Consider the following 18901-nt stretch of genomic DNA (forward strand, 5'->3'; position numbering starts at 1 on the left):
GAAACTGATCTAAGAATACCATATCGACACGATTGAGAACATCGACTTTAACATTCTTAAAGCAATAAGAATTGAAAAAATGTTAGCATAAATGTATTGTGTCGAGAAAGGAGTAATTTGGAAATTATGAAATAGAAGATTAAAAAGAATAAATATATTAACCTATGTCATTATAATATATACATTATTATAGAAGGGTTTCCAGTGATTGCAGTAATTATGTGCAATTTGTGAATGATAAGTACTAATATCCCATTTTTTAGACGAAATAACCTTATTTAAGGAATCTCTAACTATGACCTGAAGAACAATGCAACAAATAGCACAATGCATGTTTTATTCAAATTCGAACTCATATAATTCTTTCTACTCACAACATTTTAGATATAATTTGGTAAAAAATTACATGCACTAAATAATACCCAAAATATTTTCGGTCTATTTAATTCTTGTTACTTGAATTTAGAACTGTTGAAAGTTCTACACAATTAGTTTAAATCTAATTCCATTGTTACAATAATTGTTCCATATTAACAACAAATAAACACTTTCACTATTTAATTATAAATTTTTCCATAAAAAGAGCATCATCTGTTCCAGACTTATTTTGTTTTGGTGTGAAATGGCTTCGAGCTTCACAATGGATAATTGCACAATTTTACACTTGGCTTCAGATGAGTGACAAAATTGTTGAAAAACTTGCATTACATCACTTCCGACTTCCGCTTGTATTATTGTTCACAGAGATTCTATTGATCAACTTGATCGTCATTAGTTAACTATTAGAATAAATTAATCCGAATGTGATTCTTATTTTTCACACGATAGTTATACTAATGAAATGGAGTGTTTATATTCCAACTTGTCTGTGAAAATTATAACTTTGTACTTAAGATTATGAACTTTTATCAAAGTAATAATATACAAATAGCTTTTATCATGTACTCGTTATCTATGAGAAAAACGTTGACAAGTAAGTTCACAAACTCATTGCAAGGAAGTTGTTGATCTCTGAATATCTAAGAAGACAGATTTCATTCACATGATCGCAGTCGCGCATGAAAAATACATTTTGTATTATTATTAAATCGCTTATTCAATATGTGTGATCAATATTTAAGCAAAAGACATCGACAGTAACTTCATAATTAATGTTTTTTAATTTCCGTTTCTAAGGGAATACAAGTCAGTTTTGATTCATATTAATTTATTATTCATATTATTCCTAAAAACAATTTACACTAAATCCCTACTGACATACATAATAAGGAACTATGTCTGGAATAATTAAAACCTGCTAAAGAAAAATGTGTTGAAGTAATGTATATTGTTTTATAAAGTGTCATTATAGTTAAATAAGTATAGGTCATTAAGTCTTCTCTACACTTTGCTTCTAATTTCTTTCACTCCGACATTGTTATAGGCAATATTTTTTTAAATCAATTTTAAATTACTATTAGTTTAATTTAAAATATATGGTTCAAAAAGTTGCTTAGATATATTCGAATATGTTAAAACTAATAAATATAAAAAATAATTAGAGACCCACTGCAAAAACTCTTAAAGTAGCGCAGAACATTGAATTTTTCAACACATAACAAACTTTTAGTATTCGCAAATTTTAGCACTCGTGATCTGGATTTACCAGGAAACAAATCCAGTATCTGCGCGTGGTTTTTGTCAAACCGATTAAGGTCTGTCAGAAGTTCATAAACTAAACAATAGGTATAAAGTACTCGTATAAAGTAGAGATTGATACCTTAATCAGTTTTTATAGAATCTGCTAGGATTTGCATGGATTTTGTTCGGCTAATTTGTTGTTCTTCCACACGATTCTTCCACATCACACGATTACTTTTAAAGCGTGTATATGATTATCAGGTTTGAAATAGAACGTTTTTTTGATCCATGCCCATTTTTGTTCCGTTAACGTAAATGAACTGTGGCTTTATACTCAATAACTCTGCTTCTATTCGCTCAAATATCATAAAATATTGATATTATACTTAGTTTACCGATGCAATTGATTTGCAGTTTATATTCTTACTACAAACACCTATTTTTAAAATGTTTTACTTTTGAAAGCACTCAAAAGGTACATGAAACTCAGATACAGTTTTTCTTTTTTGTTTAGTAGTCGATGGAAAACATCAAAAGCCACAGTGTGAGACTTGAACCTATTAACACCATCTCTTATGAATAAAGGGAAATGATTTTCACAGCGAGAAGGAAACTTTAAATAATCTTCCCAGTAATCAAAGAAGAGAATGGTGAACAAGTTAAATACTAGAGATTTATCTAGGCCAGATGGCATTGGCGTGACGCAGGTAGATGACGAGTAGGTCAAGAAGCCGTAGTTATTGCGGGAGCGTGGGGGTGAACTAATAGTAAATTTTGTGACATGGGTCACGAGAGCCATGGTTGTAGAGTGAGATAATGGAGGCATCTAAATCTCGCTCTTCGAGGTATACCGCAAGCGCTTGGCTCGGACGAGGTCTGCAGAGAGGGTGCTGGGGATAGAGACGTCGGGGGAAAATTGTACGGTCGGACGGGTACTGTGCAGTTGGGTGAGGTGCGGGAAAGGAAACGGTATCGGGAAAGTGTAGTTTGAGAATGCGGTTATGGCCGAAAAATAAAGACTGCTGTAGAAGCTGCAGAAAGTAATATTTTTAAATTTTTATTTGAATATAAACTATTTAAAACAAGTTTAAGTTTAATTAATATGTAAAATCATGAACGTTAAAAATATATATGGTAAATATGTACTAATCAATTGATAGACTAGCAGTGCGATACATTTTATTTTAATAGTTACATAAATTGTATTAATTTATATCTAACATTTTTGCATTATTATCTTATATCTAAGAATTCAATTAAATATATACGTTAGCGCCAACTGATATGATGGAAATATTAAAATGTACTTAACACTGTCATTGAAATTGCTGTAACAATCAGCAACACATGCTACATTGATTGCATCCGAGCCATGCGAAACATCGGAAGTATCTACGTACCAGCAGCAAAGTCTGTTCGACATTTTCCATATTTGTGTGTATCGCGTGCAATTGGAAAAACTCGTGCGCCTACTCCAGAGTGATTTTGTTAGTTTTATTTTTTACTATTAATTCAAAACCGGCAGAACCGTATCTCAACACATGCCATTGTGTTGGCAGTGCTGATAATGATGATGATAGGTTTCTGATTTTAATGATACTAATTCTAGTCTAGGCAATTATTGTAAGCGCACCCATATACTTACCGCCACCCAACGAAAGCTCTCAATTATTTTGTGCTCTCTTCCAGTTCATTGTGTATTTTTATGGTAACAAAAAAAAAATAATTATAAGATAAAAAAATTAAATAAAATGCGTGGTCAATTTATTTATAATGAAAGCAAACGGAAGGAAGAATTTGCTTCAACTAATTTCAGTAAAAAAACCGAGTGCACAGTTGTGAAGTGTTAATGATTAGATATCTAATAAATATGAAAACAGAAAGTAACAAGAACGGGAATGTATCTCAATATGAGTTCGCTATTTAATTAATGAGTTTATAATTAGTTACATTTTATTAACATTGTTTCAGAAAAATTTGCAAAGCAATATACGAGTTATATATAGGTATATACATATGTAGGTATTCCAAAAAATATACTTAGGTATCTTCTTCTTTAAAGTAGCAAAGATGTTACAGCACCATAAATGATATAAAAAGTATCTGCGGTACATTTTTGAACAACAATTTTCTTTATTGAGAATTTATTTTAATAAAGTTTATATTACCTATTAATATTTTTGCCTTCTTATATTTTTTCTAATAACTTCATAATTCCTAATAACTTCCTAATTTTTTAATAATTCATAATTCAGTGAAAAACGTGCAAAAGTGTTATTCAATTAATCTTCACTCGACTATTTTGTTACCACTAAGAGAGTTTCTTAGACACTAAAACAAGTTAGTCAAATAGTGTAAGATCCAGACTATACGATAAATGTATCACAACTGCTTTAAGTTATTAGAGATGTGTGTAGCCTTGCATTCTAATGACGGAACATAATTCGATAGAAAATTGACCATTCCTGGTCGCTTTTTCTAATCGTTTCCTTCAAATGGTCGAGTTTTGGGCAGTATAGGATCAGATTAACCAGTATACCAGGCTGGAGTATCTCGTAATAGACAATTTTTTTCAATCCTATCAAATACTCCGATCGATTTCATTGGGCTTCAGCAGCGTTTCACTGACGAGAATTCTAAGAAACTTTTTTTTTTTAAAGGATCACCGCCTACAAAGCGCCGAAGACTTTATTTTTTCTGCTTATATAGTCTTCTATTTTCTCAAAATTATATTACAGTTACATTAGATCAGTGTTTCTTAACGTGGGGTGTAACTTTCACACAGTTAGAAACTATTTACAATTTACGTTATTAACTTTAGAAGATCGGTGATCAGCAAATCTACGAACATTACGAAGTAATATAGTAATGCACGAGAAAAATAAAAAGATTTTCTTCGTTGGAAAGGTGAAGCATACAATTCAAATTTAATTCGAGGGAAATCTATTTTAGTTTGCCTTGTGTTCGTTGGACAAAGCAAATATTTGATTTTTGATAAATCATACCACAAAAAAAGTTGGAAAATACTACTGTATATTAATCTCTTTTCGCAAAGTTATCAAACTATTTAGTTATTTTCGCAAAGCAAACAATATTAAGCTTGTTTCCATATATCTCTGTCTTCAATTATAAGCTGTACTTATTTGTTATAAGACTTAATGGATATGGTGATCTTAGTATTTAAATCTTACTATAAAAGACTTACTTTCTTTTAAAAGAACGGATTTCTTAAACTAACTAAACTATTGGTTCCGCCGCTGTTCACTTAGTAGTTTATAATGGAATATTGGTGCCGGCTACTCTTCGTTTCTAAAAAACTTTTATAACAAAATAATACTGGCTTATCGAATGCTTTCATGAAGTCCACAAAACATATATACGCCGTAGTATTCTATAACCAGTAATTTTTTGTGTTAATATTACAACAGGTGTCATCTATTTTGCCTAAAACCTTGTCGTTGTCCAAATACCAGTAAATGCGATGTGTGATAATTTTTGAGAACATTTATTTCTCTGCTTTTACTCAACATACTTTTTTATCTCTTTTGATAAATATAACAGAATCTCTGCTATTCAATCACTATGTTGTCTAAAGTCTATTTATCTATTAAGTGCATATGTACTTTAAATGTTCGTTATTTATTTAACAAATTTCTTTGATAAATTCATTTAAAAGATATATATTGATTGGTTTATTAGAGACATTCTACGTTGATACCAGAGTTTTAAGAACAAAAAAACCATTACTAAAATTAATTTGCTTTTATTTATATTTACAACGCCTTTACGTAATCATAAGAAAGTTTGATTATACAATTTTATAAATGCATACTTCTTACATACATTGATATACAAAAGGACTATTGTATGCTCAGTCAAAAAACAACTTCATACTATTTTAATCCAAGTATCCAAAAAATAATAAATAATTTATACAAAATATAAAGTGAAGATAAAAATGATTAAAAAATTAATCCATTCTTCCTTCCCTCCAACTTAAGTATCGTGTTTTTAAACAGTTACGTAGCATAAATTACTTTTTATGTGCTTAAATTTTAAAACAAAAATTCTAAAATTTCATGTTTGGAACTAATTTGAGTGCTTAGAGAAGCACAAAAAATCGTACAAAATTGCAGTAGCGCACACAATTTTTTTTTATAATCTCTTCAAGTTTTTATAAATGCCACGACTTAATAATTTTAAACGTTGAATTTAACGAAAACATAAATTTTTTAATATAAAAATAATACTAAAAAAAATTTTTTTCATTATTATGCATAAAACTGAAAGATTTTGACACACGCTATGCACTTTAAATTGGCTATAAGCCAGATAAGGTTCTTGAGTCTTGAGATCCGAGTTTATTTTATTTAGTCATTTATGAGCACTTAAATAAGCTACCGATTTTGCCGCAAGATACAATCAAATCAAATTTAATCATTTTTCACTTTCCTCAGATGCATCAATGCAAATGCGTTTATTATCTTAACGGTTTGTGTTAATTTGCAATGAAAAGGTATCCTTTTTTATTGAAGAATTGGTTGTGAGATTTCGATCCAAGCGCTGCTATATACTTAATGTCTGCTAAATTTGCATATGAGATTAAATTACCAATCAGATTCAAAAATAATAAAAGTAAGCTAATGATACAAAATAAGAACTAAATAAGAACTAGTTATATAAAATGATATTTTAACAGGCGGAATAGTTTGTTCTTTATAAGAATAGTTTTTAATTAAATATTATTCAAATATATTTTCATAATTTAATCTATTATTTCTGGATAGCATAAAATAATGCTACCAGAAATAAAAAATTCTGAAATTATGCATTTCTATAAAACGTTAGTTATCAAAACAGAATTTTACCCATTTAATTTTGCTTTACACGGAAATTATAATAAGTAGAATAATACAGTACTAACTCGATATATGTGCTACCCCTATATGGTGGAATGTGGCAACATAAAAAAATTGCTCAATATGTAACCAACTGGTTACTCTATTGTTACGTAAATAAGTAACCAGTTTCAAAAGAAATAATATGCCGATTTCGGTCGTATTTAAATTAATTAGATTACAACTTCTATATAGATTTATGGATAGAACGATTTGTTTAGCTATAGCTCAATTGTTTTATTTTCCTAAAATAATTTGTGGTTATGAATATGTAAATATCTAGATAATTAGTTATATACTTTATTGATGTGCGTTTGGGTGGAAACTTGTCTTCAGATTTTCATCTTTATTTAGCCAACCCAATCTAGATTCAGGCTGCCTATCTAAGTATTACAATATACTCGTATTGTATGCAGAAGTCAGAAAAGTTATTTTGCCACTAATCTAATTTCGGGAAAGAATGTTTTAATAGTCTTATTAGATTAAGTGGATTCATGTAGTGGTCGATATCTTGTGGAATATTTGAACTTTGTTTAGAATGCTAAAATATCCTAATTGGAGTTTCCACATTTCTATGCAGATTATTTTAATTATTCTCCCGAATGGGAGAAGATTATGTAAGGTATGTATACATTTTGAAAGAGTTGACCTTAGATAGGTTATTCTTCGAATTAGATCTAGCTTTAAAAGCTTACTTTTCATTTTAAATAATGACTACCAAGTAACTTCACGTAAAGTATTATCACTTTAACAACCAATATAGAATAACACACTGTTCTTGATTAAAACCTCCATTTATTTCTAAATTGTCGTAAATGATTTCTTACATCTATATTATAATACATTCGAAGTGAGTTTCTTATCAAGAATTAAACCAAAATAGTTTACTGCCATGTTATAAGGTTTACTAAATAAAACACAAAAAAATGCGTTTCATTCCTATCTCTGTCTATCATATAAGAAATCCTTAACAAAAGACATTTTCACCTATATTAAGGTTCTCCTAATCGGTTATAGTTAATTATAAGCACAAATAATTAAGTATTATAGCGTTGCTCCGCTCCAATTGTAACCCAATATCCTGTCGAATAAAAATTCTTATTCTCTCTTGATTCAGTATCATTCACACATCCTTATAATTCTACAAAATAATCAGCATTTAGCTAAAAGAATTGTATACTTTTAATGTGAATATGTATTTTAAATGATAAGTGGCATTAATGTACAATAATCTGGTATATCATATATATGAACATTTTATATTCTTCTTGTAAAGATTATGACAGGCTATATTAAAAGCAGTCAAAAATTAGTAAGTTCTATAAAATAAGCATTAGCATAAATTATTACACTCTTTATATAGAAATGGATAACTTTAAGACACTAAAATAATACATTCACCTATATGTAAGATATCTGTTATAAAGTTAGCTCAGTAATCTTTTTTAAATTAAACATTTATTTATTTTTTTTGTTTATAATATATTCTCATTTTGACTTTTTTTAAGAGTCATTATTACGATAAGAACTCTACAATTAATATACATTAATATATATTAATAAAATATAATATATTTCAATTCGTTATGTTATTAGTTCTGTTGCCTATATTGCACAAAAACAATATATGGAACCAGTGGCGGAGCTAGACTAACTCTGGACGTCGGCGTCGTTAGAATTGCGAGGCCCCCTTTATAACCCAGTTGTAAAACTTAATAAGTTACATTCACTAATATGACAAAGCATGATTGAAAGTTTTATTGCTTATCAATTTAAAATTAACACAAATTAAAATAAATGAATTTTCCTACATTTAGCTTCACTTAATTTTTTTTTAAATTATATCATAATTTGTGGCAATTGCTTTTTTGGCTTTAGTTTATAGAATTTCCATAGGATCATCATACTTTTCTACTACGTCTTAATCAATTTTAACTTTGTGAAGCTTCTTTCCGTCGAAGCTATACTGATTAGAACTGTGAACATGAATCTGGTTACTATATAAACATTCGGAAATATTTCGAATATGGTTAATGCCATTATCAAACCAAATTGTTTAAAATATTTATTAAGTGCTTAGAATCCACAGTCGGTAACTTTTTACGAGGCCCCTGTGAGCGCGCGGCGATCGGCGGTCGCCGACATCGCTGACGCCTAGCGACACCACTGTATGGAACAGTCATAATACACACACATTAGTAATAAATATATATATATATATATATCAATATTCTTATTATTCTTCAGTTCATATCAGGTGATGATTTAGCGCGTCAATCCCTCTATCTAACTGTACGTCTAGTTGAACTAGCTTACAGTATTCATATACAAACTGACTGATTTAAGTTACTTATATCTTACTTATATACTTATATCCTTATATTATATAAAAGATATGTATGCAATATAATATGGAAAAATAGATAAAGCAGAGATGACAGAAGTTTAGTTTTTGAATTTCTATATGAATTTAATAAGATTTAATAAGATTTAATAAGATTTAATAAGATTTAATAAGATTTAATAAGATTTAATAAGATTTAATAAGATTTAATAAGATCAGATACATGTGCAGGTAGTCAAATACATTTAATCCTTTTTGAAAATATAATTTTAAATTAATATAAACAAAATAATTAACAATTAAATTTTAAAACTATGCTGACTTCGTGAAGACAGAACGCAATTCTTTCAGCAAGCAAATGACAAATAAGACCAAAGTTAAAATCGTTGGCACGCATGCGTATCGGAAACTTCAAAAGGACTGAAGACGGCAAAGATATTTGATCTTTAGTTTAGATTTCACAAGTTTTTCCACAAACAATAGTTGCGAGTGATATGTGAAAGTTAAGAAACTGGTGGACATTTCATCGCAAATATAACAGTTCGCAAGTTCACACATAATTGAAAGAAGAGCAGTCTTCAAAAAATGAACAAAAAGCACTCATCTTTAATTTCGTTAATTAATATTGCAGACATAATGAAATCAAAATGAAACTCATAAATAATTTTTATTAATAATTTTAAAAATATTATCCCACTTAGAAGTCGACAATACGATTCTAATGCATGTGTTATTTATTGTTATTAAGCTACTTGTATCGCGCTATACATGATACATTTTTTATTTTTGTTCTGCCATCTTCACTTTGAAATTTTTGACTTCTTTGATCCATTGCCGTCTTATCTTAAAGATAAACAATTTCGCTGCAAAAGCGCTTCATTTGTTGTTATCCTTTTGTTTGCCAAATTGCTAAATTCCAGTAGCTGTGTTGTTAGTTAAAAAAAGCTGGTGAGTACTTTAATAGCGGTATCATTTAAGCCTATTTTTTTTATCTTCATATGAGCGCTTAAACTTTTGAGTATTTTGTCATTTGTATTATTTTTGATACGCTGTAGTAGCAATGATTAAAGGCAGCTGCTTATCGTCTTAGTTAAAGGCACAGTAGCGAATTCGATGGTTTACATATAAATTATTAATTTATTTTTCTATAAATTCTTTAAACTTAAGTTGGCTATCATTGGTGATAAGACCCTGCCCAAAACTTTACTTGCTTTACTTTACTCATCTCTATTGCTCACGATCTGGAGCAGGTGTTCTTTTATTCCTGACTCTTCCCCATTATCATGCTGCACTTCAACTATCCATTTTGTTCTGGGCGACTTTTGTTTCGTCTTTCTACCCCATTTTCTCAATAATATGTTGGCTTACTGCTTCAAAACTGAGTGCATTGTCGCACATTCATGCTCAGTCACGTTAGATCAAATATTATAACATAATATGACCAGTCAGCAAATTAACATTATTATATTATTACTTTATAAATTATATTAAATAATTAAATAAAAAAAATATAAAAGAGTGTATCAAACTATTGTAAGTAAATCTAATCAGCTATAGCTTTTTGTAATAAAAGTAATTCTAGTTATAGAAAGGTGACAAATGTTCCTTATATATTTAAGAACTTTATCAATAAAAACTAATAGCAATTAAATATTTATGTATATACATCTATAAATATTTATGTAAAATTTAGAAAAAGTCTTTTATACTTTAATCTTCAAAACTAAAATGGGGCCCAATAATGCACAACTTTCATCGAAACGCCTCTGTTCATTAGAAAAGTACAATGCGTTAAGACATATAAATAATTTTGTTAAAATTTTCAAATAACTTGATGTGCTGTTACCAAACATTGATGTTTGATGGATTCCCTGGAGTGAGACAGTGCTCCGTTAGAGTCTGAGTCTAAACTCTTAAATGTTGCCGATTTCAAATAGTTGAAATTCTTTCGACAACCGCAAGGAGGCATACAAACCGAAAATGAAAGTGACGACTTGGGTAAACGATGACCAACTATAATTTATAAAAGGATCTTAAAATATTTTTATAAGAATAATTAGATAAAATATTAATTTAAATTAAATTATGTTTTTTTTGAAATATATGTGATTATGGTTTGTTTAAACTTACGTTATTACTTTAAAGACAAAGGTTAGAACTATGTGTCCATCTACCTAAGAACTGTAATGTTTTTCCGGCAAAGATCTTAGCAATCAATAAAGTAGCTGTTATTTAAGTTGTCATGCGATCACTATAACCACAATATATATATATATATATATATATATATATATATATATACACTCGAATAGCCAGGCGTCCACCAAATCAATAAGTGGGTGGTATTACGATCAGAATTTCCTGGCAACTTTAAATAACATGTGCATCGTTGTAATGATGCGCCTATTATGTATTCCAGGCTACAATAACATTGAGGCAAAATATAGGCATCAACCCTACATTCGCCAGATGGGATAATCATCTTCACCTGATTGCAAATAGAAGCAATTTTGGCAATACATATCGTCACCTGTAAACTATTGTTAAGGCATAGGGATAATCAAAAGACCAACAGTTTTTGGACAAATAAAGGCACATTTTTAAGGTCTATGATAAATACTTGATAAGAAGAAATCAAGGGACTTACTTAGACCATCCAGATAAAACACCGTTAAATTATTACACACTTTTAGTAGAATCAGCTTAAGAGCTGAGACCCTCCACTGAATATTGCTAAAATCATGAAGAGCTCTCCGGCATTAGCTAGAAGCAGCATAAACTTTTTAAGCAAATATATTTTTAACTCCCACACAAATTTAAAACAAAATGTGCATTATAAGTGCTATTAAATAGCTTTGTAAATAGTGAAGCTTGGGTTCTGTATTGAGTCAACTAGAACATGATTTTGAAATATTTGGATATTTGCTTGAACATTTTAATTGGAATATTATTTTATTTCTGTTTTTTTGGATATGCTATTTCTGAAGGCAACGTTAGTTTTGCTGTATTATTATATTAGTTTCTAAACAACCTAAATAGAATTTTACATAAAATAATAAAATCCTCTTCTTGTGAGACAATAAGTTGTTAATATGTTGTGTTTATAATGAGTCAACACGATGTCAGCAAATTTTTAAAGTCTTTTTAAACTTATAAAGACTGACAACTGTTATTGATATTACGAAAAATTTCCATATAACTTCACCAGGAAACAAATTGCACTTTAACTAATCCCAATTTCATAATTGCCATAATTTCTGAAAACAACTTCAGCCATTCCAGTAATAATTGCAATAAAGCCATTCAGTGTAAAATTCAGCTTGTTCCAGAAATCCCAAAGTGGGCAACTCTGACCCTCCCAACATAGTAATAAAGCATTTTACTTCACTCACATTCACAGCAAAAAACAACAAATATGCAAAACTAAACTTAGTTTTAAACAACCTGTTATATATTTTACAACAAAAACATGTCGTGTAAATAAATACGACATTTGCCATACAGCAAATACATCAAGCAACAAAGCAGCTTGACGCAAAGGCATTATCCGTGGCATGTGTGGCTTAAGGCCGCTTAATAAAGTCAGTTGAAGTGAGTTCACTTCACTACGTTACAATTGACACCATCGTTGACAATGGTGAATCATGTGAATCCTGTTGGTAGTTGACTGTTTGTACAGGTTAAAGCTACCATGTTTTGTGTTGTTGTTAATTTCTGTATTACCAATGATTGTTTACATTGTTGTAGCACTTTATTAGCATTGTTGTTGTGTTTGTTGTTGAACTCGTTGTAACACGGCTTGACATGTCTTTTGTTGCGGTCAACCGGAAAACTGGCAAACATGTCGGCTGTGTCGTAGACTTTTGTCATATCATTTTGGCAACAAAAAGAAAAAACAATAAATAAATTTACAAACGAACAACAAGTCTGTCAAGTTTTAAGAAACTTTATAAGCCTTAGTGCAGGTTACCTTTTCCCCTTCATCCTTAAACTAACACAAGCACACATTTTTCTCCTATTAGCCTTAAATGTGATAAATAGAAAAACATTAAATTGTTGGTCATTAATAAGCAACCCTCGCCCGTAGCGATTGCTAAGGTTGGCTTAGTTGAAAAATGTGGTAACCCCAAGTCAACATTTCATACCGGCACGTCGCTTATACGGCAATTTTATAGGCCTATATAAACACTTTTGGGTTTATTTATTATAAATTTTATAACATTAAAAAAAAACACATAAGGTTAACCTTAAATAGCTGCTTACCACATATGCTTTGTGGCTTAACCAATTTCGCAGAATCTCATCTTCATCATTAGATTTCATCATTGTTGCCATCAGCAGCTATTGCAGGCCAACCATTCTTCCCACAGTAAAATGACCAGACGAATACCAATCCTTGTATGTATGTTATATGAGTTTTTTTGTTTTTGGCTTTTCCCCAAAAATCTGAGGTGTGCGTTTGTTATTCTTGTAATCCTTCCTCATGTGGGTCATTTGACTTAAAATTTTTTCCATTTAATCACATGCCTTATGTCAGAAATGAATTTAGATATATTTAAAGATTTAAAATGTTAAACATTTCAAAGACTTTAAGTTGATTATTTCTGATCAAGTGTAACAATATTTAACTTTTCTTTACTTATGACATTTTACAACAATAACTCGAAAATTCGAGAATTTAATCTAATGAAATATATCATGAAAAAATATTGTTAGCTAATATGTAATTAAATGAATTAAGAACATATTTTTCTTGAAAATAATTTCCAGCGTGATTTGCTGACCATTTTTATTCATGTATACCCAGAAAAATAATTTGGTTGATTTAATTAGATTTTAACTAAATCCTAGGTCATAATATTCTTACTCCACCCCAACATGTGGTTGGTTGGTTTAACCATATCAACCAGATGACCCCAAATTTTTCTAACAAAATGTTCAGGTCAATACAACTAGTATGTGGTTAGAGTAAATGTTTCTGAGTGTATGGAAACTAATTATTTTCGATACCTTTATTTTTCAAACATCCAAAATACAAATAGCTAAGCTCAACTAAAAATGCTGTAAATTCAAAAAGAATGTTAGATGTCTTCAATGTTGGATGTCTCATAAAGTTACTTAAACTAAAAACATGGTGAGGTATGAGCGTTTATCACTAACTAATATCGAGAACATTAAAATGTATACCCATGTTTCATTTTTTTTTAACTTTCCTAACCTATAAGATTTGGTTAAGACAGAAATGTTTAGACTACTATATTTTGAATCCGTTCAGATAATCACTTTTATATCAACAATTACTTAAATTAAGTATAATAAAATTTCTAAAATTAAATAATATAAAGTTTATTTACGAAGTGCATCATTTAATCTGTATATCCTATCTATGTCTAGTATAAACTAAAGCAATCTTACTACTCTCAAACTGTGTGCCCTAACACTGTTTATTAGTAACCGTCGTTATATTATAAATACCCTCAAAGTTTCTATCATATGATATATAAATTACTTAATATTATGGCTATAAATTGATTTTATCAGCAATTCTGTGTTAATATCTTTATCTATGCAACTCTAAATTAATAGAACTGTATGATTGATGTTCCCTTGATCAGATACAGCAACTTTCTAAAGTTTATACAAGCCTCTGGGAATCTACATCTAACATAAGAATAATAGAATTTACACTCATAGGGTATAAGAACTCAGAAGAACTCAAAGGGCTATATATATATATTGTTTGTTTACGAGGTTTTGCATAATTTCCAAATTTCTTCAGTCAAAATATCCGAGTACGAAGGTATACGAAATATATACCCTTCGTTAGTTTCCTAAAAGCTTATAGCAGTTAGAAGAACTATTAAGAAGAAACAGAATAAAATTTTGTATATAAATAAATTAAATAAAATTAAAATTAAATATAAATTTAAAATTAAATTAAATATAAAATTATAAATTTTATATGTATTGGTATACAAATTAGGTAGTATATGAATAGACCTAATCAAATAAGAGTTTGTGAATATTTCGGAAATTTTAACATTTTCTAAATTTTGCCAAATTTTGTAAATATAATTTATTTAATTCGTCTTAGTGTATTACTACTACTACTATCAATTCTACGCCATTAATATTATATAAAATTGCTAAAAATATCGAAACAACTGTATAGTCAGCCCAGAATTAAATTAAATAATATAGACAACAATATACAACAACAAAAATTCATTTTTTTTAATATTATTTTAATATTTTAAGTGAATTTCTGGCTGACCATACAGCTGTTTCGAGTGATGCCAAATACCCGTCCTAGATGGTCTTGGAAATAATTCTTGTTTTTAAATTTTCGTAAATAATTTTTTGAGACTGCAAGTACCAGGAATCGTATAAATAATATAAAAATAAGTTTTGTTGTAATTGTTCAGTACTTTTCGAAACCTCTCCAAAAATATCTAAGTAAAAATATTTATTTAAAAGCAGCAATACCATCTCATGTATCATCACCTATAGAAAACAAAAATCAACAGTAATTAGAATGCCTTTCCCACAACGGCATTCTACACATACTCTTTCTCTTCCTTAATACGTTACTCTCAACCTCAAAAAATAATTTACGACAGTGCAAAGAATTTAAATTTCAGCGCCATTTTTTACGAACTAAATTCTACCAAAAAGATAAAATAAAAGTAAAAAAAAATTATATAAAAGAAATTTATGCAATTTCAAATCCATATACAAAACATAACCGCTTGACACTCCTCCCACTAAAGTGACGTCTGTACAGCCGTATACGTACCACAAACGTCGTACTATCAGCTACTAACATTTGACGTACGACCCAAAACACGGCGCGGAAGCATAACCTGAGAGTTCACAGTAGCTCATATGCACTTGTACGTGTGGTAAGCCGCCGAAATGTGCCCACGTCTTGACTTGTTTATTTAGCTGCGGTAGTACCCGTTTTCTTCGTACTGCCGCCAAGTTCTTTTAGTTCCGCTTAGATAAGTTTATTTCATAAACGGCACTAAATTATATCCAAGGAATGTTGTTGTTTATGCAAAAATATCTGTTAAAACCATTTTTAAGTCAACATTACAAACAAACTTAACATGTTTCATGTTTGCTTATGTGTCAGCACATACGTCGTATCTCATGCTGCATGCAGATTTGATAAATGTATCTACCACTTTTGTAGGAGGGTTTAAGCAGCAAACAAAAGACATCAGTCGCACTCTCAGCACTGACAAATATGTTTATTGTCTGACTTATAACGCAGTTCCAGTGACGGAGGAAATCAATTGGATTACCAAAATCAAGTGAAACAAATCTTGTATGGTTGTTGTGTCCTTTAGATATATTTATATTATTTCGAAAATAGAAGATGTGTTTCTTACGAGTACATGCTGGATGTATGCCAGCTTCTCCAGATCTGAACAGCTAAATTTCACTAAATTAATTCATTTAAGGCACCATTTTAAATTTAATTTAATTACTGTACACATTAAAATAATTTTCTACCTTTTTGATTTTCACCGCATAAATAAAAATTTCACAAAAGATAAAACAAGAATTTTCCCTCATTCTTTATCTTTTAGTTGTGTAAATACATCGGGCTAAAAACTTATGCTCCATAAATTATAAAAATCACACGTTCAGGAATTTCGCTTGACTTGGAGTTTTTTTTTCAAATTGAATAAATGTGCGAATTCAGAAATGAACTTTAAAATAATAAATTTAATGAAATTCAGAAACAATTGTTACAAAAATGTAAGAGGTTATTTATATAAAAAATAACATTTATATACAAGTAAATAATATACGTTAGTTGATGTTTAAATAGCGTAAACTACACGGTAGCAATATTGAAGAAATTATGTATCCATATTTTTGATGAAGAAGTTAAGCTCTATTATTCTCTATCTGCGTAATAAAACTAGTTACTAAATCCTGTATATAAGGATGTTTTTTTCAAAACATCTATTAAACATGTTGCAATTGAAAACTTTAATGGTTTGGGCTAGAATGCACTATGAAATCAGGTGTATTCATAATTTTTAACCTAATGATATTCCTATATCGTTTCTAATAATCCTATATTTTCTTGGAAAGCTAATTTTACTATACTATACTATACTTAGCTGACTAATTGTTTTCTACTAAAACTGATAATTAACTTCGTGAATAAAAGTATAAAATCGGAAATTTTCCTAGCTCGTTCATTACTTCTCATTTATGTCACATACCAGAATATTAAAGCTCTATATTATAAAATTAATATAGTTACTCGTTTGTTTTTTTTTAATTGTTTAGACTTATTTCTGTTGCAGAAAATACTCATAACGATTTAATTTTTATTTATCAATCAATCTATTAATTTAATAAATCTGTTATATCAAAAATATAACTATAATATATTTCATCTGTTCTATAGATAAAATAACTCTAATAATTAATTTCTTTTTCTCGCCACACACCGCTACAGTTCACTTCTAGCGGTGTGGCATGTGAATACAGATTCTACACGAAAGAAGTAATAAACTCGTAGGACTGAAACTGGATTTCATGCTAAGCACAAATCTAACAAGCTACAAGATAACATACCATAGACAGAAATGTAGGGCATCATAATGTTGAGTAAACTGATGGTAAACGTTGACGGCCTAACACAGTTTAAACAAAAATTGTTAATATCAAAATCCTACTCTGTCCTATTACATGGATAAGAACTATTGGTACAAGCACTGAAAGTAGAACAGAAATGTAAGGCTTTAGTATCAGAACAATTAAAGGTAGCTTCAAGAGTTGCGGCAGTAACACAATACTGTGTCTTAAGCCGCTGTGGTAGTCATTAGTGGCAACTTACTGGTTAATTTAACAGCTAAAGAAAAGGAAAAGAAATGCCAAATAAACCAGTAACAAATTACTAAGTTAAATGATCTAGACGTAAAACGATAGATACAATGACAATTATAGCAAATATGAAACCCAGAAATAAAAGGCAGATGGGTAACAACATTGAACCCAAATGTGGTAGAGTGGTGATATAGAAGAACTGAAAATGTAAACTATTCTCTAACCCAATTCCTCTCTGTTCACAAATAGTTTCAAGAAAACCTTCATGAAATGATAAAGCAAGCGATCCGATATATATGTATAGAGATACAGACGAAGACGATGCTCAACAGTACTATTTTGAAATGAAACAGAGGGAACACCGAAAGAACATTACTTAAAACAACAGAAGTCAGTAAAATAGACGTCAAAAATATCACAACGATGATGATGCTAGCCTGTAAGTAGGCTAAGGAAGAAAAATATCAATAGATAATCAACATGGATACTCTATCTGGAAGTATGCATGATAAAGTTACTGGGTTGAAAGAGTTAAGTATACAAAGGAGATTATTTTTAGTCTAAGCAAATTTCCTATGCAAAAAAAAAAATATGTACACATTTCATACATATTTGATTATGATGATTTATTTAAATCCATAAAATTTTCCATTCCTGCGTTTCTTAAAATTTCACAAGATTTTGATCGCTTTTAGCAGAACGGATAAGTAATCAAAATTTATTTTTCAATAAACGTTCATAGCTTTAGCAAATCTAAATAAGAGCTACTTTTTGAGAGAATTCTTGAAAATTCTCAGCTGAAACAACTTATGGCAGTGCTAAGAATCTCATTTTATATTTACTATATATGTACAGTATACCAGTTGTCGAAAAAGTATTTACGAAATACCAACTACTAAAAGAATGCTGCTGATAACATAATTAATTTTGCATTAGTAATTTTGCAAAAGTGACTTTCTCCAAAAATTACTTCTCTGTTCAAAGATTCACTTTCCAAGTCCAATAAAACAAGACCAGCTTAAGTAACACTCACATTCCAGAAGCTTGCTTATCCGTGCACATTTAACCATGCCCTTTGATAAATAATTAATAGCAAAAAAATTATAATTACTCAAAACATAAGGTAAGTGGCTTAAAACTGAAAAATCTGTACTGAAATCCTGAAATCAAATTTTACTTAAACCAT

Source organism: Teleopsis dalmanni, chromosome 2 (assembly GCF_002237135.1).
Source record: "Teleopsis dalmanni isolate 2A chromosome 2, ASM223713v2, whole genome shotgun sequence".
Classification (NCBI taxonomy): Eukaryota; Metazoa; Arthropoda; class Insecta; order Diptera; family Diopsidae; genus Teleopsis; species Teleopsis dalmanni.